The following is a 23,691-nucleotide window of genomic DNA, read 5'->3' as shown; positions in this document are numbered from 1 at the left end:
GCTGTATGCAGAGCATTTGGTTTAACGTGGCACAATGCTGAAGGTATAGGTGGGATTCAATTGAGTTAGAACAGAACAAAGCACTATCCACTGATGTAATTGCGTAGGCTTCCGCGGCCAGAGTCAGTCGACATAAAAGTTTTCTGGGTACGGTACCGCGTCATAATGTATGAAGCTACTGCTGCTGGGAAAAAAAAAAAAAAAAAAAAAAAAAACGTTGGCGGAAACTGGCTTTTTTTCTCCAGCAGCAGTAGTTTTATACATTGTGACGCTATATCATACACAGAAAAATTATGTCGACTGTCCACAGGTTTACACAGGTTACGACATCCATACGCAGAAGCACACACCTGAAACACCTAATACACACGCGTTAGACCATCGCACTTTTTATCGACCTATGGGACAACACAATTCGCTATTGGCTGCCATCAGTCAACAGTTATACGTCACGACCTAAGGAATGTCAAATACCTAACGCATATGCTTCCCATTGACAGGGGAGAGCCCGCCACGTCCTGCAATTTTGATAGTCGTTTCCACGTCCGCCCCCGAAAACTGAGTGGTAGGCCGGCACTGTAGCTTAGCGTCTTCGGTCAGAGGGTTAGATGGACCCTGTAATAAAAAATTAAGTTATTCGCTGAACGATGAACTTCAACAAACGTCATCAGTCGCCCCGAATAAATAAAATAAACGAAAACTAACAAAATGAGATCACAAAAAAAGAAATAGTGGTCAGCGCGACAGAACGTCAATCCAAAGGGCCCGGGTTATATTACCGGCTGGGTCGGAGATTTTCTCCGCTCAGGGACTGGATGTTGTGTTGTCCTAATCATCATTTCATCCCCATCGACGCTCAAGTCGCCGAAGTGGCGTCAGATCGAAAGACTTGCACCCGGCGAACGGTCTACCCGACGGGAGGCCCTAGTCACACGACATTTACATTTTTTATTGGTTTCCACGTGAAAACCGCAGTGAGGTGTTAACAACTCGCGTCAGGAATCAGCAGTAAACACATGGAAGAAGACAGCCGCAAGAAGGTCGACACGTCAGGATGTATTTTGTTTTGCAGAATTAAGTGATAATTCACCAATATTTTAATTTCGTTTCAAAAACTGCCTTATTTGCTGTGGGACATTGTGGAATATTCCAGCTCCAGCGCCTGTGGTTTCAAGAAGTTCAGATAGGTGGCTGTGTTGTATGCAGTCATCTATATGTCGTCTGTAGCAAAGGCGCGTTCCAGTGAGCTGTCTCTGGGTTCTTTTAGCGGGAAACCAGAGCATCGCAGATATTTATAGGCGCTTGTACAATGTCTATGGAGACCTGCAGTGAACAAAAGCACGGTGAGTCCTTGGGCGACGTATTTGTCATCTTCCCAAGAAGGTATGCAAACCTGTTCGATCCCCATTGCACCTTCAGGAACTTTAAGAAACGACTTCAGGGTGCTAGTCGCCACAAAAATGCAAACGAACTTCTCCTTCTCCATGAAAAGGCAATGCTCAAAAAATGGTTCAAATGGCTCTGGGCACTATGGGACTTAACATCTGAGGTCATCAGTCCCCTAGAATTAGAACTACTTAAACCTAACTAACCTAAGGACATCACACACATCCATGCCTGAGGCAGGATTCGAACCTGCGACCGTAGCAGCAGCGCTGTTCCGGACTGAAGCGCCTAGAACCGCTTGGTCACAACGGCCGGCAAAACGCAAGGCCTCACCAAGTTTGTGCGCCATAGAGGAGCCCCAAATCTTCTCTGGACGATTCTTCCTCATCCACCCTACAACCCGGATACAAATAGGATAAGCAACATTATTTCTCTACTAATAACCATTTGTGTGTGTGTGGTGTGTGTGTGTTTGTGTGTGTGTGTGTGTGTGTGTGTGTGTGTGTGTGTGTGTGTGTGTGTGTGTGTGTGTGTGTGACTGGCGGTGAACAGTTCGAAGAAACCATTCCGAGGTATTCACCGTCAGTCACACTCGGTGATGGTACTAACAAATCTCTAATCTATCCTATCTTCTTTTATATTCTTCATAAAAAAAATTATTTATATTTCAACCTCAAATTATTGTTATTTTGAAAAGTATCATTCTTTGTAAATGTTGTAGATAAAACAAAAGGAAAGAAAACTGTAAAAAAGATGGAAAACGAAAATTGTAAGATGTACGACCTGTTTTGGTTGGTTGGTTGGTTTAGGGATGAAAGGGACCAAACTGCAGAGGTCATCGGTCCCTTTTTCCAAAATGCTAAAAAAAAAAAACCCACAGAGAATAAAATATGTTCAACAGAATAGGAGACAGATTACACAGAACAAAAGAAACGTAGACAAGGACCAGACAAAACAAAATAAAATCACACGGAGTGGGACGGTGGTTGGCCGACCATAGGAACAAAAAAAAGGAAAAGCCAACCACCAAAAACACATTAAAAACTGAGTTTAAAACCGTAGGCCAAAGGCCAGAATCAACACAAAACAATCAAATAAAACAGAAACACTCCGATTAAATGATAAAAACCCCCTGCCCGAATAAAACGTAAAACTAAGTCAGCCATAGCAGAGTCATCTGTTAAAAGGGCAGGGAGCGAGTCAGGCAGTGGGAACGACTGCCTGAGCACAACTAAAAGTGGACAGTCTAATAAAATGTGGACCACTGTCAAAACGGAGCCGCAGCGACATAAAGGTGGGCCCTCACGTCGCAATAGGTGGCCGTGCGTCATCCATGTGTGCCCAATGCGCAGCCGGCACAGGACAACAGACTCCTTACGAGAGACCCGCAAGGAGGACCGCCACACATCGGTCGTCTCCTTAACAGCCCGCAGCTTATTCGGGGATGTCAGGCCACGCCACTCATCAGCCCACATCCCAAGCACCTTACGGCGCAACACCAGCTGCTGGTCGCGAGCCGTAAGGCCGATCTCCAAAGCTGGGGCGTCGATCGCCCCTTTGGCCAGCCTGTCAACACGTTCGTTCCCCGGGATGCCAACGTGACCTGGCGTCCAAACAAATACCACCGAACGACCAGAGCGGGTAATGGTGGAAACAGACTCCCGAATAGAGGACACCAGAGGAGAAGAGGGATAGCAGCGGCCGATGGCCTGGAGGCTGCTCAGGGAGTCACTACAGATGACAATGGACGTACCTGAGCAGGAACGCATATGCTCAAGAGCGCGCAATATGGCCACCAGCTCTGCAGTAAAAATACTGCAGCCAGCCGGCAAGGAGCGCTGTTCAACATGGGCATCGTGAGCAAAAGCGTAGGCAGTGCGACCATCAACCAGGGAACCATCAGTGTAGACAGTCTCACAGCCCGGAAATGAGGCGAGGAGCGCAAGAAAACGGCGACGGAGGGCCACAGGCGGAACTGAGTCCTAGGGTCCGTGTGCCAAGTCCAGACGGACGGACGGCCGGGGCAAACACCATGGAGGCGTAGGTGCACGGACCCGGAAGGGAGGCAGAAGAGGGAATGAGCCCAGTTCCGACAGCAGGGACTGGACGCGGACAGCTATGGAAAGCCCAGACCGTGGTCGCCGTTCGGGCAGATGGACGACCATTGCAGGGAAAAGCAGGCGAAGATTGGGATGGCCGGGCGAGCAATGCACGTGGACAGCATAGTCGGCGAGTAGTCGATGGCGGCGAATCCGCAGCGGGGGAACCCCGGCCTCCACCAGTAGACTATCCACGGGGCTCGTACGAAAGGCGCCAGTTGCAAGCCGAACCCCACAGTGGTGTATGGGGTCTAACATCGTCAACACTGAGGGGGATGCAGACCCATAGGCCAGGCTCCCATAATCGAGCCGGGACTGCACAAGGGCTCTGTACAATCGCAACAGCGTGCAGCGATCTGCACCCCAAGACGTGTGGCTCAGGCAGCGGAGGGCGTTGAGGTGCCGCCAGCATTTTTGCTTCAGCTGAGTAATATGAGGAACCCATGTGAGCCGGGCATCAAACACGAGTCCCAAGAAGCGGCAAGTGTCCACCACTTCAAGCAGGTGGCCGTCGAGGTAAAGTTCAGGATGAGGGTGGACCGTCCGACGCCTGCAGAAGTGCATAACTCGAGTCTTGGCTGCAGAGAACTGAAAACTGTGAGTCAGAGCCCATGATGCTACCTTGCGAACGGCTACTTGCAGCCTGCGTTCGGCGACTCCCGTAGTCGTGGAGCTAAATGAGATGCAGAAGTCGTCGGCATACAAAGAAGGAGACACCGGCGACCCCACGGCTGCAGCCAGACCATTAATGGCCACTAGAAATAAGGAGACGCTCAACACCGAGCCCTGCGGGACCCCATTTTCCTGTATATAAGATGAACTAGAGGCGGCACCCACTTGCACCCAGAAAGAGCGGCGCAATAAAAAGGTTTGAAGAAAAGCCGGGAGCCGACCACGAAGACCCCACTCATGCAACGTAGCAAGGATGTGATGCCTCCATGTGGTGTCATACGCCTTCTGCAGATCGAAAAATACAGCAACAAGATGCTGACGTCGGGCAAAGGCCGTACGGATAGCAGATTCCAGCCGCACCAAATTGTCCGTGGCAGATAGGCCCCGACGGAAGCCACCCTGGGATGGAGCGAGGAGACTGCGCGACTCAAGGACCAAACACAAACGCCGCCCCACCATACGTTCGAGCAATTTGCACAAAACGTTGGTGAGGGTAATGGGACGATAGCTGTCCACCGCCAGTGGGTCCGCACCGGGCTTCAAGATGGGGACAATAAGACCCTCTCGCCATTGCGACGGGAACACGCCCTTGCTCCAAATGCGGTTAAAGATGGTGAGGATGTGTCTCTGGCAGTCCCTGGAGAGATGCTTCAGCATCTGTGCGTGGATGCAGTCTGGTCCTGGTGCTGTATCAGGGCAATCGGCGAGGGCAGCGAGGAATTCCCTCTCGCTGAAGGGAGCATTGTATGTTTCAGAACAACGCGTGTGGAATGATAACGGCGTCCGCTCGGCTCGCTCCTTGAGAGAGCGAAAGGCGGGGGGATAAGTTGCAGTCGCAGAGCTCTTAGCAAAGTGCGCAGCAAGGTGTTCAGCAATGGCAGCAGCGTCCGTGCAGACAGCGCCGTCCAAGGAGATCCCAGGGACACCCATAGGGGTCTGGTGTCCATAAATCCGCCGGATCCGGGACCACACGAGCGAGGGGGAGACACGGGAGCCCAAGGATGAGACATACCGCTCCCAGCACTCCTGCTTACGCCGTGTAATAAGACGACGGGCGAAGGCACGGAGCCTCTTAAAGGCGCTGAGGGTTTTGAGAGACGGGTGCCGCCTATGATGCTGGAGAGCCCGCCTACGGTCGCGAATAGCCTCAGCAATCTCCGGCGACCACCAGGGTACAGCCTTCCTCCGAGGGAGTCCAGAAGAGCGGGGGATGGCAGCCTCGGCCGCCGAAATGATTGACATGGTTAAGATATGGACCACCTCGACAATGTCACCCTGTGGGGGAGACTCAATGGTTGCCGCGGAAGTAAAACCCGGCCAGTCAGCCCTGTGGAGAGCCCAGCGGGGCGGGCGCCCAGAAGAATGACACTGGGGCAGTGACAAATAGATGGGAAAATGGTCACTACCACACAGGTCAGGATGCACTCGCCAGTGGAGGGATGGGACAAGTCCGGGGCTGCAAAGAGAGAGATCGATGGCCGAGAACGAGCCATGGGCCACACTGAAATGCGTGGGAGCACCGGTGTTCAAGAGGCTAAGGTCGAGCTGAGCCAACAAATGCTCCACGGCACGACCGCGGTCATCGGAGACAGTCCCACCCCATAGAGGGTTGTGGGCAATGAAATCGCCCAGCAACAAGAAAGGAGGCGGCAGTTGGGCTATCAGAGCAGCCAGGACATGCTGCGCGGTAGCACCATCTGGTGGAAGGTAAATACTGCAGACGGTAATAGCCTGTGGCGTCCACACCCGAACAGCGACAGCCTCTAAAGCTGTTTGTAGAGGTACAAACTCGCTGTGAAGAGAGTTGAGGACATATATGCAGACGCCACCAGACACCCTTTCATAAGCTGCCCGGTTCTTATAATAACCCCGATAGCCACGGAGGGCGGGGGTGCGCATTGTGGGAAACCAAGTTTCCTGAAGTGCAATGCAGAAGAAAGGGTGAAGGCTGAGAAGATGTCGGAGCTCAGCTAGATGGTGGAAAAAACCGCTGCAGTTCCACTGGAAGATGGTATTGTCCATGGATGGGAAAGGCGTGAAGGGACTGGGGAGGCAGATTACGCCTCCAGGGCCCCTGCTGCTACTTAATCACCACCTGTACAACAGCCATCCATTGCGTCCGAGGGACTGGCGAGATCCAGGTCCTCAGCGGATGCCAGAATCTCCACCTCATCTTCGGACGCAGAGGGAAAAGGTTGCAGTGGAACAGGTGCCACCGCAATTTCTGGATGCTTGGGAGCCTTTTTCTTCGACTGCTTTGCGCGCTGTGCATTAGGTGGTTCTGGCTGGGAGGGCCTCACTGGGTCAGTCTCAGGGACTGAAGACGACCGTGACGCCCTACGACCAGCGACCGGTGGTTGTTTGACAAACTTGCGGGTGTCCACTTTGGCACTGGGCAAAGCCTGGGATGGGAGGGCCCCAAGGGACCCCTTCCAGGCGAGAGGAGCCGAAGAAGGCTCACGCTTCTCCGGCTGTGAAGGGGGAACAGATGTCCCCGGTGGTTGGGGTGGTGTTGCTCCTGAAGTAGATGGAGCAGGAGCAACAGGGAGTGAAGTGCCCCCCACAACCAGGGGGCCAGTGAATTCTGACAGAGCTGAGATCGAACTGGTGTTGCAGCAGCGGCATAGGTAGACATCATTGGCACAGGATGTAGCCGCTCATATTTCCGCCTTGCCTCGGTGTAGGTCAGGCGGTCAGGCGGTCCAGGGTCTTATATTCCATTATCTTCCTTTCTTTCTGGAAGATCCTACAGTCCGGCGAGCAGGGGGAATGGTGTTCTCCGCAGTTAACACAGATAGGAGGCGGGGCACATGGAGTATCAGGATGCGAAGGACGTCCACAATCCCGACACGTGATGCTGGAAGTACAGCGAGATGACATGTGCCCGAACTTCCAGCATTTAAAACACCGCATCGGAGGAGGGATATATGGCTTCACATCACAACGGTAAACCATCACCTTAACCTTTTCGGGTAAGACATCACCCTCAAAGGCCAAGATGAAGGCACCAGTGGCCACCTGATTACCCCTCGGACCCCGATGGACGCGCCGGACGAAGTGAACACCTCGTCGTTCGAGGTTGGCGCGTAATTCATCGTCGGACTGCAGAAGAAGATCCCTGTGGAATATAATACCCTGGACCATGTTGAGACTCTTATGCGGCGTGATGCTAACTGAAACATCCCCCAACTTGTCACAATTGAGCAACCTCCGTGACTGGGCAGAGGATGCCGTTTTGATGAGCACAGAACCAGAGCGCATCTTGGACAAGCCCTCCACCTCCCCGAACTTGTCCTCTAAATGCTCCACAAAAAACTGGGGCTTGGTTGACATAAACGATTCCCCATCAACTCGCTTACACACAAGGAACCAGGGTGAATATTCTCCACTACCTTCTTTTGCCATACGTTCCTCCCATGGAGTGGCCAGGGAGGGAAAAGATCGTGGTTCGTATTTCCTGCCGTTGAGGTTAGACCTCGATCGCTTAGAGACTGCTGGTGGAGGCCCACCAGCGAGAGATGATGTACCACGCTTCATTGCGGGTCATCCGCCCTGATGCCACCTATTCCGACCAAGGGCCCTCCCCATGGGCGCCACCCAACCGCAGCAATAGCCACCTGGCAGGACGGCCATTGCCGGGAGTCCTGATGCCCCAAGGAGATGGGCATCTACTCCTCGGCATACGTGGGGAGTTAACGGCGCAGGCATCAGTAGAGCGATCCCTGTGTTGTCAGGGGGCTACAACCAAGAGGATACATGGCGGCCCCACCACAACGGACTGGCTACCGTGCTGGATCTTAGGTGCAAAAATGTCCAAGGTCGTCGTCGCAGTTAAAATCAACACTGCAGAGTGCAGCGTGGTAATCGCACCCAGGGACGTATCCTCGCCCAAGAGATGGAAAACGGGCGGGACACTATTGCAACGACGAAAAAGCCGGCGAAAGGTCTCAATGCACGACGGATACAGTGCACCATGTAAGGCGCCCTTCCCCAATTGGCTCGCTCTTCGGAAAAATTTAGAAAGATGGAGGTCAAACCCAAGAGGGGACCATCACATAAGGCCGAAACATTTGAGACTCCTTTTAGTCGCCTCTTACGACAGGCAGGAATACCGCGGGCCTATTTTAACCCCCGAACCCGCAGGGGGGGGGGGGGGGGGGGGTCCGACCTGTTTTAAACATCAGGTAACAGGTCTATAATTTGGCAATAAATAAAATAAATAACCCGGATCTTGCGCCATCTATTTGTTTGGCCCAATGAAGTATGCACTCCGCGGGAAGCAGTGTGTGGATGATGAGATTACTTATAGAGCGAGACGTTCGCTCCCACGTATACCAATAGAGTGGTACCGTAAGGGCATATAGGCCCTCCAACTAAAGTGGCATGAGGATATTGCATTGAACGGAAATTATGTTGAAAAAATAACTTTTGTAGCCAAAAGAGTCGGGAATAATAATCTTTATTGGAATCCTGAATAAAATCAACCTCCGTCCGAAAAAAAAAAAATTGCATTGCTTAGTGAACGTCCCTCGTAGAGACAGGTTACACGCAGCAGTTGACATTTGGTGCTGAACTGAGATTCTAACCTCTGACCACAGAACAGTACTTCGCAACTAATTAGGTGCACTTTTAAGCAAGGAAACGTAAGGTAAAAGTGCAGAGGAGCAGTGGAAATCAGAATAGTTACTTTCTACACAACAAAATTTGTACAGATTCAACAAAAACAGTCTTATAATACCACTCAGGCGCAAGAGTCGACGAGTTTATCGGAAAGAGTAAGACATTACTTCCTAGTTATGAATTAAGTCCAAGAAGCTGCTTCTTTCTTTCTTTTTTTTTTTTTTTTTTTTTGAGATGTTTATTTAATCACGACATAAACACTATATAGAAAACTTTATTCAAATCATCGATCATGAAAACAGATAAACAACCAAACACATAAGCTAAGCCAAACCAATCGCACGTTTACAGATAAAAGTAAACACGGTAACGAAGGGAAATCTGTAAGTAACTGCGCTGATGTAAACTTATAACGTAGTTGGTTGAACGTCAAACAAAAAATTGTCACACACAACAAATAAAATTCATTCTATAACTTCCAACAAATACAACCTATGAAAGCTACGTCATAAAATAACTTTAAAAGACGTAAGAAAAGCGCTTAGGTGACTAACCAGCGATGTTATAGGTAAGTTAAGAATTCCATAAATGTATGGTTGTTGATCTCGCATGACAAGTATGCTACCGTCTACCCCAGAAAATAATAGATAATAAAACCATTACTTTCAGATCGCCTGATGATGGCAATAGTGCTGAAACAGGCCCGTCGTGATTAAATAAACACCTCAACGAAAGAAGCAGCTTTCTGGACTTAATTCATAATGTCTTTACACGACTTATATCGAGCTGCGGGCCCATTGGAAACAAAATTACTTCCTGATTAATGCGAAGAAAAATCGAACAAAATACGTTTACTGATACTAAAGGAAGACACCCAACTGACGATTAACTGGAAATGATACACCTTAAGCATAGAAATGTTTGAAATTTAAACATGGACCCCGTGAAATTAGGGGAATAAAATATTGCAAAAGTTGAAAGATGCCGTGCTACATAAACGAGCTTTTCCCTAGATTTTATCTTCTGACTCTCGCGAGTCTGGTAAATTTTATTTATTTTTATGTTTGTGACCAGATGTGCCTTCCCCGTTCCTGCAGTCACCACGTCATTTAGGGGTGGGGAGTCACAGCTTTTGTTTAAACGAGTCTGGAAACCACGCAAAAACCAGAGTCATGCAGACCAGTCTATCAGTCTAACGGATGTTAATCCGCTGTGCGAATTCGATATAGTTTTCGTAAGTCAGCGCATTGTTTGTTAAGTTTTATGAGCAGGTCAAAAACATGGCGCTGCAGAAAGGCGTTACAAAATCAGTAAACAGATAAGGCACGAGATGACGATGCAGGAGGAATGGCACTCTAAGAAAGAGGTATCTGGGAAGAACACGGCCCGAAAAGCTGACAGTTAAGCACACGGGACGAAACGTTGCTCACTCGCAGGAGACTTCTCGTCAGTACCCTGCGTCTAGCCTCAATAAGTCTACAGTCTAAACATTTCTTCAGGCTGTGTCATAGCCAGCTAAAGCACTGGTTCACAGCCAGGGGTCCGCAAGAGCTGAAATATGGAGCACAGAAGATTTAATATTTCGAACTTTTGTTCAGCTTCAGTTATTAATCCCATGTTACGGTGGTGGTGCAGCGCCACGTGCCCGGTTATTGGTGGCTTGTGCGTGTGACTGGGGAGAGGTTAAGTGACCGACGTCACAGCATGGCACAAGCCGGTCAGACAGTCGCTCGCTTTCTTTTGTCTTGCTAGGCAGTGGCTGTTCAGTGGTTCGACGACATCAGTAGTTTAACTGATCATCCTCAACAATCTTATCAGTTTATGTTTTATGTATAAGATGTAAGTTCGCACTTTTCCATGTTAAACTCTTAATTAAATATTGATATTACAAGAGGGAATATAGGCGTGTGTATCAAAACAGTTCACACCAGTCAGGTACCTTTCATTGACTACCCAACTAGAAAATCACATTACATAGCGAAAAGCAATAAAAAATATAAGTAGTAAAACTGTACATATTCATTTGTTATATATTTATTTTGTTAGGTGTAAAATACGTTGTTTGTAAGTTTTTCCTCCTTAGCTTTTATTATACTGCATATCTGTTTTATCTTCTGAAACTGAAACCTAAGAGAAAACACGACAATGGTTACATTACTTTCGTATTTACTTCAAAACAAAGTACTGGATAATTACATGCGCAACCATTCACGTGAACGACTCCTTGAAGCCAGAAAAATTAAAACACCACTTTACATATGCCTAATTCCTCTGAAGGATCACCAAAATTTCTCGAAGGGAAGTTAGAGAATCTGAAGAAAATAAAATTCGCGACTAGCAGTACAAGATTTGCGTCATCAGAGATGACATTACTAGCGTAGTTTGAGATATCTAAATTGATACAGCTATGACGAAAGCCTCATGCGATAGGGGAAACACTCATGAAACCCTTTTTGATTAAAGCTGTCGAAGATGTTTCAGGGTTACAAATTTAAAAAAATACGAAAAGTATCGAAAACCACGGTAAAAGCTCGAACTGAACTAACTTCAAATGATATCGAGGAGCAAGTTTTTTTAAGAATTACAAAACTGTCATGCTTCGCTTTGTACTGTGGTGAATCGACACATTTCCAATCGTTTTCTGTTACTCGTCTTTATCCACTTTTTAGACGACGACAACGTACTACCCAACCGTGATATTACTGCACTCTGTCCGTTATCGGAAACACGTGGTGACTACAGCAAACAATTACAGTGGTGACTAAGAAAAACGCATTGCACTGTCAGCATTTTTAGGTCGGTTGTGCGGATACTGGTATGCGCTGGGGGTTTCCTTTGGAAACAAACTTTTTCGATTCACTCTCTTCCAGCTGCTACAATATTGTGGCCGACTAAAAATCAAAGAAGAATTGACTTCGCCTGAACTGGAGACATCAGAACTTACGGACGTCGTGAAAATAATAACGGCACATTCTCAGAGACATAATATTACATGGGAAAAACTCGACGGTTTCTGTATGGGTGGCGCTTCAGCTATGTTAGGATCACGTTCCGGTCCAGCAAAGTCACTAAAACTGAAAAAATCCTTTGGCATTAACAACCAATTGTGTTATCCATGGCAAGTAGTTTGCTTACAACACTGTTGCTGAACGCCTTAATAATACAGTACGACTGGCGATAAATGAGGTAAATGTTATCAAAAGGAGCGGCTTAAGTAATTGCCCATATTTTTTTAAAAACTGAACGCTAAAACGGACTCCGGACACGTGACCCCTTTCACACAGAAATTTGTTGGCTATCAAAAGGTGACATGCTGCGAAGATTATACGAACTCTGAAGACAAGTTAAGTCGACAAAAAAAATGAGAGACTTGCTACAGCAGTTTTCTGATCTGATGCATTTTCCTTGTCTTAGGGACATTTTCACTGACGAAATAAGCACAGTTTGGAAATACTGCCCGAGTTCTAAGGTACTTTTTATTTAAAAAATGAATGGTTTCGGGCTGCCGGCCGCGGTGGCCGAGCGGTTCTAGGCACTCAGTCCGGAACCGCGCGACTGCTACGGTCGCAGGTTCGAATCCTGCCTCGGGCATGGATGTGTGTGATGTCCTTAGGTTAGTTAGGTTTAAGTAGTTCTAAGTTCTAGGACACTGATGAACACAGATGTTAAGTCCCATAGTGCTCGGAGCCATTTTTTTGAAACTTTTTTTTGGTTTCGGGCTCTTACATGCCCATCATCAGGTGTTGTACTAAAAATAAGCAAGAGGAAGGAGCTAATAATAGTTTTTTCACGAAGTGCTACACATAAAAGAGCAAAAAGTTCCATATAAACTTTCAGAAAGCAGCGGTGGCGCTAAGCGCGGTAAAGCCTAAACCAATGACAGAGTGAGTCCAGACAAGACTATTGACGACTGCCTGGCTAAAGAAATATACAGTAAACACCGGGACACTTACACTTTGTACTGTGACCCCAAGCGCCGCGTTAGACGAGTACAGGTCGCGGTTTATCACCAGCCAGCGCAGAGCACTGAGTAGCGTACACGAAGGGGGAAGCAAACTGGTAAACCAGAGTGGCAACAGTACTGCCACCTGTTGACGGGAAGAAAAACGCGGGGCCGACTAGCCTGGCAGCTCACAATTTGAATTAGTGATTTACACTCAAAATGAAAATGGAAAAACCCATTATATAGAAAGTTACATGAAAATCGTTAAAAGTACATTGTGAGTGTTAAAGCAACATACATGAATGGCGATCGTCCAGAACTGTAGTAAAACTGGTTGGAAGCCGGCGACATAAAATTTATGTATAAACCGTAAAAGGCAATGAAAATTTTTGCCCCTTTCCACGAGTGTCATGCAAGTTTTTAATTTAGTGGGGATATATATGGCACGTGGAACAACGCGCCACAGTCATGAGTGAAATAAGCGTACGCATGTAGCACTCCTATTAAAAATCATCTCACTACTGCATGAAATGGAAGGTAGCTAAACCTTACAGTCCACACTGTCAAAAAATGCTGTACCAATTAATAGCAAGCGGCAACAGCACTAAAGGGTCACATTAAACGTAGGATCAATTTAAAACCTGCTAACTAAAAACCGACGACTAAACTAGGCTTAAGCAAATTTCACATCATGAGAGGCAAATTTTAAATTAGCGAGGACACAGATAATGACCACCAATAATGTAGTCACAGGACAAAAAATTAAAAATATACGAACTTTTCATGTAAAGGGCATTCAAATTGGCATCGAAAAGAGAAGGGAACTGAAGTCAAGTGCCTTGCTTTAGGTCACGATATTGCAAATATCACCAGTAACAGAACAGAAGCGATTTACACAGTGGAAAAAACTACAGGAAATTTCACAAAAAAAACCGGGATAGAAACATCTTATGAAAAAAACCAAATATATGGAAAGACAGCCAGAAAATAAATCGCCTTTAATCAGAAAACATGGCAAAAGTCCACAACTTTGCCATTTTAGATCCCTCTGAGAAACTATACAGTCCTCAGGATTAAACCGAATAACCAATGAAAAAAGAACCACCAAGCTCCAGAAGGCCTACAAGCTAACATGGACGCGTTACAATAAGAGGTGCATTTCGACAGACGCAAAATTAAGGCACTATAGAACAATGATTCTTCCAAAAGCGATCTAAGCAGCTGAAACAGTTGTGATTGATGGTCATTCAAAAATTAGGGAAATAGAAAGGCAGGAAAAAAATTCTCAGAATATTTACGGGGCAATCAACAAAACGGCATTTGGATGAAGAGACCACAAAACGAGCTCTATAAAGACCAACAGAGTAACAGACGAAATCAGAAAACGCTGAGCCAAATTTTATTCAAATATCTACCGGGTGGAAAACTCTAGAACAGCAATGAAACTTTTCAATACTATAACAAAGAGTAAATGCGGCACAGAATGGCTGAAAAACGTCCAGAGGGATCTGCAGCAAATCAACATCAAAAATCTTGAAGACCGACTGACTGCCGGAATGAAATCATAAGTGTGAAGTTTGAGGAAATAACATGGCGCCAGCCTGGTAAAAAATGGACAGAAGAACGGAAGAAGGAGCATTCTGAGAGGATGAAGAGTTTTTGGGAAGCAAAGAAGAAATTCAATCACCCCCCTAAAGGGGAACAACAGTCATAATAATTATACTAAGTTCTGTTATAATAGGACTTTTTTTTTGTCGTCAATCTACTGACTGGTTTGATGCAGCCCGCCATGAATTCCTTTCCTGTGCTAACCTCTTCATTTCAGAGTAGCACTTGCAACCTACGTCCTCAATTATTTGCTTGACGTATTCCAATCTCTGTCTTCCTCTACAGTTTTTGCCTTCTACAGCTCCCTCTAGTACCATGGAAGTCATTCCCTCATGTCTTAGCAGATTTCCTATCATCCTGTCCCTTCTCCTTATCAGTGTTTTCCATATATTCCTTTCCTCTCCGATTCTGCATAGAACCTCCTCATTCCTTACCTTATCAGTCCACCTAATTTTCAACATTCTTCTATAGCACCACATCTCAAATGCTTCGATTCTCTTCTGTTCCGGTTTTCCCACAGTCCAAGTTTCACTACCATACAATGCTGAACTCCAGACGTACATCCTCAGAAATTTCTTCCTCAAATTAAGGCCGGTATTTGATATTAGTAGACTTCTCTTGGCCAGGAATGCCTTTTTTGCCATAGCGAGTCTGCTTTTGATGTCCTCCTTGTTCCGTCCGTCATTGGTTATTTTACTGCCTAGGTAGCAGAATTCCTTAACTTCATTGACTTCGTGACCATAAATCCTGATGTTAAGTTTCTCGCTGTTCTCATTTCTACTACTTCTCATTACCTTCGTCTTTCTCCGATTTACTCCCAAACCATACTGTGTACTGATTAGACTGTTCATTCCGTTCAGCAGATCATTTAATTCTTCTTCACTTTCACTCAGGATAGCAATGTCATCAGCGAATCGTATCATTGATATCCTTTCACCTTGTATTTTAATTCCACTCCTGAACCTTTCTTTTATTTCCATCATTGCTTCCTCGATGTACAGATTGAAGAGTAGGGGCGAAAGGCTACAGCCTTGTCTTACACCCTTCTTAATACGAGCACTTCGTTCTTGATCGTCCACTCTTATTATTCCCTCTTGGTTGTTGTACATATTGTACATGACCCGTCTCTCCCTATAGCTTACCCCTACTTTTTTTCAGAATCTCGAACAGCTTGCACCATTTTCTATTGTCGAACGCTTTTTCTAGGTCGACAAATCCTATGAAAGTGTCTTGATTATTCTTTAGCCTTGCTTCCATTATTAACCGTAACGTCAGAATTGCCTGTCTCGTCCCTTTACTTTTCCTAAAGCCAAACTGATCGTCACCTAGCGCATTCTCAATTTTCTTTTCCATTCTTCTGTATATTATTCTTGTAAGCAGCTTCGATGCATGAGCTGTTAAGCTGATTGTGCGATAATTCTCGCACTTGTCAGCTCTTGCCGTCTTCGGAATTGTGTGGATGATGCTTTTCCGAAAGTCAGATGGTATGTCGCCAGACTCCTATATCCTACGCACCAACGTGAATAGTCGTTTTGTTGCCACTTCCCCCAATGATTTTAGAAATTCTGATGGAATGTTATCTATCCCTTCTGTCTTCTTTGACCGTAAGTCCTCCAAAGCTCTTTTAAATTCCGATTCTAGTACTGGATCCCCTATCTCTTCTAAATCGACTCCTGTTTCTTCTTCTATCACATCAGACGAATCTTCACCCTCATAGAGGCTTTCAATGTACACTCCTGGAAATGGAAAAAAGAACACATTGACACCGGTGTGTCACACCCACCATACTTGCTCCGGACACTGCGAGAGGGCTGTACAAGCAATGATCACACGCACGGCACAGCGGACACACCAGGAACCGCGGTGTTGGCCGTCGAATGGCGCTAGCTGCGCAGCATTTGTGCACCGCCGCCCTCAGTGTCAGCCAGTTTGCCGTGGCATACGGAGCTCCATCGCAGTCTTTAACACTGGTAGCATGCCGCGACAGCGTGGACGTGAACCGTATGTGCAGTTGACGGACTTTGAGCGAGGGCGTATAGTGGGCATGCGGGAGGCCGGGTGGACGTGCCGCCGAATTGCTCAACACGTGGGGCGTGAGGTCTCCACAGTACATCGATGTTGTCGCCAGTGGTCGGCGGAAGGTGCACGTGCCCGTCGACCTGGGACCGGACCGCAGCGACGCACGGATGCACGCCAAGACCGTAGGATCCTACGCAGTGCCGTAGGGGACCGCACCGCCACTTCCCAGCAAATTAGGGACACTGTTGCTCCTGGGGTATCGGCGAGGACCATTCGCAACCGTCTCCATGAAGCTGGGCTACGGTCCCGCACACCGTTAGGCCGTCTTCCGCTCACGCCCCAACATCGTGCAGCCCGCCTCCAGTGGTGTCGCGACAGGCGTGAATGGAGGGACGAATGGAGACGTGTCGTCTTCAGCGATGAGAGTCGCTTCTGCCTTGGTGCCAGTGATGGTCGTATGCGTGTTTGGCGCCGTGCAGGTGAGCGCCACAATCAGGACTGCATACGACCGAGGCACACAGGGCCAACACCCGGCATCATGGTGTGGGGAGCGATCTCCTACACTGGCCGTACACCATTGGTGATCGTCGAGGGGACACTGAATAGTGCACGGTACATCCAAACCGTCATCGAACCCATCGTTCTACCATTCCTAGACCGGCAAGGGAACTTGCTGTTCCAACAGGACAATGCACGTCCGCATGTATCCCGTGCCACCCAACGTGCTCTAGAAGGTGTAAGTCAACTACCCTGGCCAGCAAGATCTCCGGATCTGTCCCCCATTGAGTATGTTTGGGACTGGATGAAGCGTCGTCTCACGCGGTCTGCACGTCCAGCACGAACGCTGGTCCAACTGAGGCGCCAGGTGGAAATGGCATGGCAAGCCGTTCCACAGGACTACATGCAGCATCTCTACGATCGTCTCCATGGGAGAATAGCAGCCTGCATTGCTGCGAAAGGTGGATATACACTGTACTAGTGCCGACATTGTGCATGCTCTGTTGCCTGTGTGTATGTGCCTGTGGTTCTGTCAGTGTGATCATGTGATGTATCTGACCCCAGGAATGTGTCAGTAAAGTTTCCCCTTCCTGGGACAATGAATTCACGGTGTACTTATTTCAATTTCCAGGAGTGTATTCTTTCCACCTATCTGCTCTCTCCTCTGTATTTAACAGTGGAATTCCCGTTGCACTCTTAATGTTACCACCGTTGCTTTTAATGTCACCAAAGGTTGTTTTGACTTTCCTGTATGCTGAGTCTGTCCTTCCGACAATCATATCTTTCTCGATGTCTTCACATTTTTCCTGCAGCCATTTCGTCTTAGCTTCCCTGCACTTCCTATTTATTTCATTCCTCAGCGACTTGTATTTCTGTATTCCTGATTTTCCCGGAACATGTTTGTACTTCCTCCTTTCATCAATCAACTGAAGTATTTCTTCTGTTACCCATGGTTTCTTCGCAGCTACCTTCTTTGTACCTATGTTTTCCTTCCCAACTTCTGTGATGGCCCTTTTTAGAGATGTCCATTCCTCTTCAACTGTACTGCCTACTGCGCTATTCCTTATTGCTGTATCTATAGCGTTAGAGAACTTCAAACGTATCTCGTCATTCCTTAGTACTTCCGTATCCCACTTCTTTGCGTATTGATTCTTCCTGACTAATTTCTTGAACTTCAGCCTACTCTTCATCACTACTATATTGTGATCTGAGTCTATATCTGCTCCTGGGTACGCCTTACAATCCAGTATCTGATTTCGGAATCTCTGTCTGACCACAAAATATTACTGCAGAAGTTGGAACATTATGGAGTAAGGGGAGTAGCTTACAATTGGTTCGCCTCCTACTTTAAGAACAGAAAGCAGAAGGTAATCCTCCGCAATATTGAGAGTGGTAATGATGTTCAGTCCCAATGGGGCACTGTTAAATGGGACGTTCCCCAAGGGTCGGTGCTGGGGCCACTGCTATTTCTTATTTATATAAATGATATGCCTTCTAGTATTACAGGTGATTCAAAAATATTTCTGTTTGCTGATGACACCACCTTGGTAGTGAAGGATCTTGTGTGTAATATTGAAACATTATCAAATAATGTAGTTCATGATATAAGTTCGTGGCTTGTGGAAAATAATTTGATGCTAAATCACAGTAAAACTCAGTTTTTACAGTTTCTAACTCACAATTCAACAAGAACTGACATTTTAATCAGACAGAATGGGCATGTTATAAGCGAGACGGAACAGTTCAAGTTCCTAGGCGTATGGATAGATAGTAAGTTGTTGTGGAAAGCCCATGTTCAGGATCTTGTTCAGAAACTAAATGCCGCTTTATTTACCATTAGAACAGTATCTGAAATAAGTGACATTTCAACACGAAAAGTAGTATACTTGGCATATTTTCATACGCTTATGTCATATGGTATTATTTTTTGGGGTAATTCTTCTGATTCAAAAAGGGTATTTTTGGCTCAAAAACGGGCTGTTCGAGCTATGTATGGTGTAAGTTCGAAAACCTCTTGTCGACCCCTATTCAATAGTCTGGGAATTTTGACATTGCCCTCACAGTATATATTTTCTTTAATGTGGTTTGTTGTTAGTAATATTAGCTTATTCCCAAGAGTTAGCAGCTTTCACTCAGTTAATACTAGGCAGAAATCAAATCTGCATGTAGAATGCACTTCCTTGACTCTTGTGCAGAAAGGAGTGCAGTATTCTGCTGCATCCATTTTCAATAAGCTACCACAAGAACTCAAAAATATTAGCAGTAGCCCAAACTCTTTTAAGTCTAAACTGAAGAGTTTCCTCATGGCTCACTCCTTCTATTCTGTCGAGGAGCTCCTGGAAGAGCTAAAAAATTAAGCAAATTCCAGTGTTACATTCTTGATTTTCTTTATTTAAACTAACGACTTGTCGCCTGAATATGTTTCTTATATTTCATTTAATTCTGTTTCTACAATCGTGTTATAATTTCATGTATTGACTCGTTCCATGACCATGGAGACTTCTCCTAAATGTGGTCCCACGGAACAATAAATAAATAAATAAATAAAAATAAATAATTGAAATCTTCCCGTATCTCCCGGCCTTTTCCAAGTATACCTCCTCCTCTTGTGATTCTTGAACAGGGTATTCGCTATTACTAGCTGAAACTTGTTACAGAACTCAATTAGTCTTTCTCCTCTTTCATTCCTTGTCCCAAGCCCATATTCTCCTGTAACCTTTTCTTCTACTCCTTCCCCTACAACTGCATTCCAGTCGCCCATGACTATTAGATTTTCGTCCCCCTTTACATACTGCATTACCCTTTCAATATCCTCATACACTTTCTCTATCTGTTCATCTTCAGCTTGCGACTTCGGCATGTATAACTGAACTATCGTTGTCGGTGTTGGTCTGCTGTCGATTCTGATTAGAACAACCCGGTTACTGAACTGTTCACAGTAACACACCCTCTGCCCTACCTTCCTATTCATAACGAATCCTACACCTGTTATACCATTTTCTGCTGCTGTTTATATTACCCGATACTCATCTGACCAGAAATCCTTGTCTTCCTTCCACTTCACTTCACTGACCCCTACTATATCTAGATTGAGCCTTTGCATTTCCCTTTTCAGATTTTCTAGTTTCCCTACCACGTTCAAGCTTCTGACATTCCACGCCCCGACTCGTAGAACGTTATCCTTTCGTTGATTATTCAATCTTTTTCTCATGGTAACCTCCCCCTTGGCAGTCCCCTCCCGGAGATCCGAATGGGGGACTATTCCGGAATCTTTTGCCAATGGAGAGATCATCATGGCACTTCTTCAATTACAGGCCACATGTCCTGTGGATACACGTTACGTGTCTTTAATGCAGTGGTTTCCATTGCCTTCTGCATCCTCATGTCGTTGATCATTGCTGATTCTTCCGCCTTTAGGGGCAATTTCCCACCCCTAGGACAAGAGAGTGCCCTGAACCTCTATCCGCTCCTCCGCCCTCTTTGACAAGGCCGTTGGCAGAATGAGGCTGACTTCTTATGCCGGAAGTCTTAAATAAACTGGGTAGACCTTGCAGACCTCACAATATGAGACAGGTATATACCGTATAGTCGCTAAGCCTAAATAAGGGCCATCAAAGCAATGGCACAAATACTGACATAGTTAACAAGTATACATGTGTGGGGAAAAATAATCAGAAACCAGAAGGAGAAGGAAATGAGGCTGAGCGCTGCGTCGAAAAAGAAAAGTTATTCATCAGAACAGCGTGCTTAAGCACAGTTTGCTCATGCATAATGCTCGATGGATCACAGTTAACGCTGTGGATAGTTGCTATTTCTTCTAAAGTGTTTAAAACAGAGCGCTTACGTTGAACATGTAGAATATTGCAGTTCGTTATTTCATCCCAGCTATTGTAAAAACTTGCATGAACTCGTTGAAAGGGGCAAAATTTTCATTGTGTTTTACGGTTTATAAATAAATTTTATGTCGTCGGCTTCCAACCAGTTTTGCTACAGGTCTGTACTGCCCCTGTTCGATGGGTTCCATTACCACTCACAACGTACGTTTAACGCTTTTCATGTAAACTTCTATGTAATAGGTTTTTTTTTTCCTTTTGAACGTAAATCACTAATTCAAATTGTAAGCGGCCGGGATATTTGGCCCCGCTTTGTTCTTCCCGTCAACAGATGGCAGTCCTTTGGTCACTCTGGTTTAACAGATTTGCTCCCCCTTCGTGTACGCTACTCCTTGCACTGCGCTCGCTGTACTCGTCCACCTTGGCGCTCGGGGTCACAGCACAAAGTGTAAGTGTCCTACAGTTTATTGCATATTTCTTTACCCAAACAGTCGTCCATAGTATTGCTTGGACTCACTCTGTCATTGATTTACGTTTTACCGCACTTAGCGCAACCGCTGTTTTCTGAAATGTTAAATGGAACTTCTTTTTTGATTTTTTTACGTTTAGCTCCTGCCTCTTGCTTTTTTTTTCAGTACAGCACCTGATGATGGGTATGTAAGAGCCCGAAACCGGTCGTGTTTTAAATAAAAAGAACCTTACAATTGAAGCGGTATTTTCAGCCTCTGCTATAAAGTACAGTTGCGGATGTTCCTCCGGCAGGATTGTTAGACGTGGCTAAGTTAAACATGTAATTGCATGGTTCCGCAAACGGACATTTAGAAGGCGTTGCAAATATATTTGTATCTGAAGAAAAACTTCGTAACTTTATTTGCAAACTTCAATTATTGATAGGTAAAATAGTGAAAAACAATTATTCTACGATGACGACGTTAAATGACTTTCTGATGATTTTGGAAAAGGTACAAGAAAACATTAAGAGGCATCAACAAATGCTGGCTGGGTATTCAGTCATTACTTCCAAGAATATGACGAAACCGAAGCTAAAGTTGACCAAAAACTGATTCACAACCAACTTGGCACCAATGCTGGAGAAGTTGCAGAATACATCCAGGAACATATTGAATTCGGAAGTGACAGAAACTATAAAGACGTATCTGAATATGATTCTTTTGAGCAGTTTAGGTACAAAAACCAGTTTCATACGCAGAAATCTGAGAAATCGCGTTGTGCTATCTTACACTTTTCTCTACAACTTATTTATGCGGACAAGGGCTTTTGCTTTGCTGCTCATTAAAAGGATTCGACTGAAAGTAGGTGATGATACTCTTGTAGCTCTGAGGAATTATGTTAGCCACAGGATTTTCGGTCTTGTACGGAAGATGAAAGCTCAAAAATCACACTGCGCAATACGCATTTTATTTTCTGCTAAACATTGCTTAATGCATGTTACTTTTGAATTTGAAGAATATATTAAATTTTTTGATTAATGTTTATTTTTAGACTGATACAGTTTATTTTTGTTGAACCTTGTGGTCCCTGCTAACAATAAGGAAATCGAAGTGGTCCCTGGTCACAAAGCTTGGGAGACACTGAGCTGAAGCGATTCATTGAAGCTGCCTTTCTTCCATAGTTCCAGTCAGTCCCAGTTGTTTTCTGTGAGATTAAGATCGGACCATTAGAGGAGCAATATGGTGCCCGAGTGTTCACCAGAACAAGAACGTAAGCATCGAGCACAGTCAAAACGAATGTTGACATCTTGGGAGAATGGAGTGCCCACACCACACTCATCTCGAAGATGTAGAGGAGACGGCAACACTTGGTCAACAACAACGTTGAAATAAACACCCTGGTCACGTTCACGTTAACCCGAATGAGTGGGCTCAAATTACAGTACGAAAAACTCTACTGAAACAACACAGCACCACCTGCGTCCTTAACTACGCTCTCCGTACACACTGCTGGTTAAGCACCTCGTTGATCGTTGGTGCACGAAAAGTATTCCATTAACTGAAAAGAAGAAAAATCGCGACGCATCTCCAGTTTGCTTCTGCCCAGATTCTGCGTTGTTTTGAAGACTTGCAGCCTACGCATGCCGTTGAGAACAATGGCTTTTTGTAAAATACTCGACTCCAAGTGTTTCCTTCGTAACGTTCTGGCGGAAACTGGTCGAGATAGATCTGCATTCACAGAAACAGCAGTTCCTGGTGGGCTTAAAATCGATTGTTATTGACAAGCAGGAGACCCGTCTCTGATCCATAGCGGTTATGGTCTTTCTACAACCACTGTTCTTATGCCTTGTTACAGGGCCCCGAGTACTACATCACTCCTTGTAGACGCGCTGAAATCTTGTTGATACACCTTCAAACCAGACAACACCATCCGCTTCTTTTTGTCATTGTGTCACCTCTCGACTTCAATCTACAGTATCTTACCACGCTGATTCTATACAGCCGACAGGCACGTACACACTTCGTCACTGCCATGACTTACGTTAAGGGTGGACAGTCATCTGAGTGTTTGGTATCAATTGCTGAGTAACTGCCGCTTGCCATCTAACATTATACGATCAGTATCACAACTTTTTTCTTTTATCTTTCTTTTTAGCATGTTTGCTTCTATCAGTACTGTCAATTATAGGCGTAAAACTACCGTAGGGTACTGCAGACTATCATAAGCAAGCACAGACTACGGTAATTTTCCTTGGTCATTTAAGATCGTACCTGCGTTACCTGTATTTTAGTAGTGTTACATACTTGTCAGACGTTACCTGCTTTCGATCGCTTTGTTTACGTATGCGATCAGTTGGTTCAAATGGCTCTGAGCACTATGGGACTTAACACCTGAGGTCATCGGTCCCCTAGAACTTAGAACTACTTAAACCTAACCAACCTAAAGACATGACACACATCCATGCCCGAGGCAGGATTCGAACCTGCGACCGTAGCAGTCGCGCGGTTCCGGGCTGAAGCGCCTAGAAGGCTCGGCCACCACGGTCGGCTATGCGATCAGT

Source organism: Schistocerca nitens, chromosome 6 (assembly GCF_023898315.1).
Source record: "Schistocerca nitens isolate TAMUIC-IGC-003100 chromosome 6, iqSchNite1.1, whole genome shotgun sequence".
NCBI lineage: Eukaryota > Metazoa > Arthropoda > Insecta > Orthoptera > Acrididae > Schistocerca > Schistocerca nitens.
The sequence above is the reverse complement of the archived record's forward strand: the minus strand, read 5'-3'. Positions refer to the sequence as shown.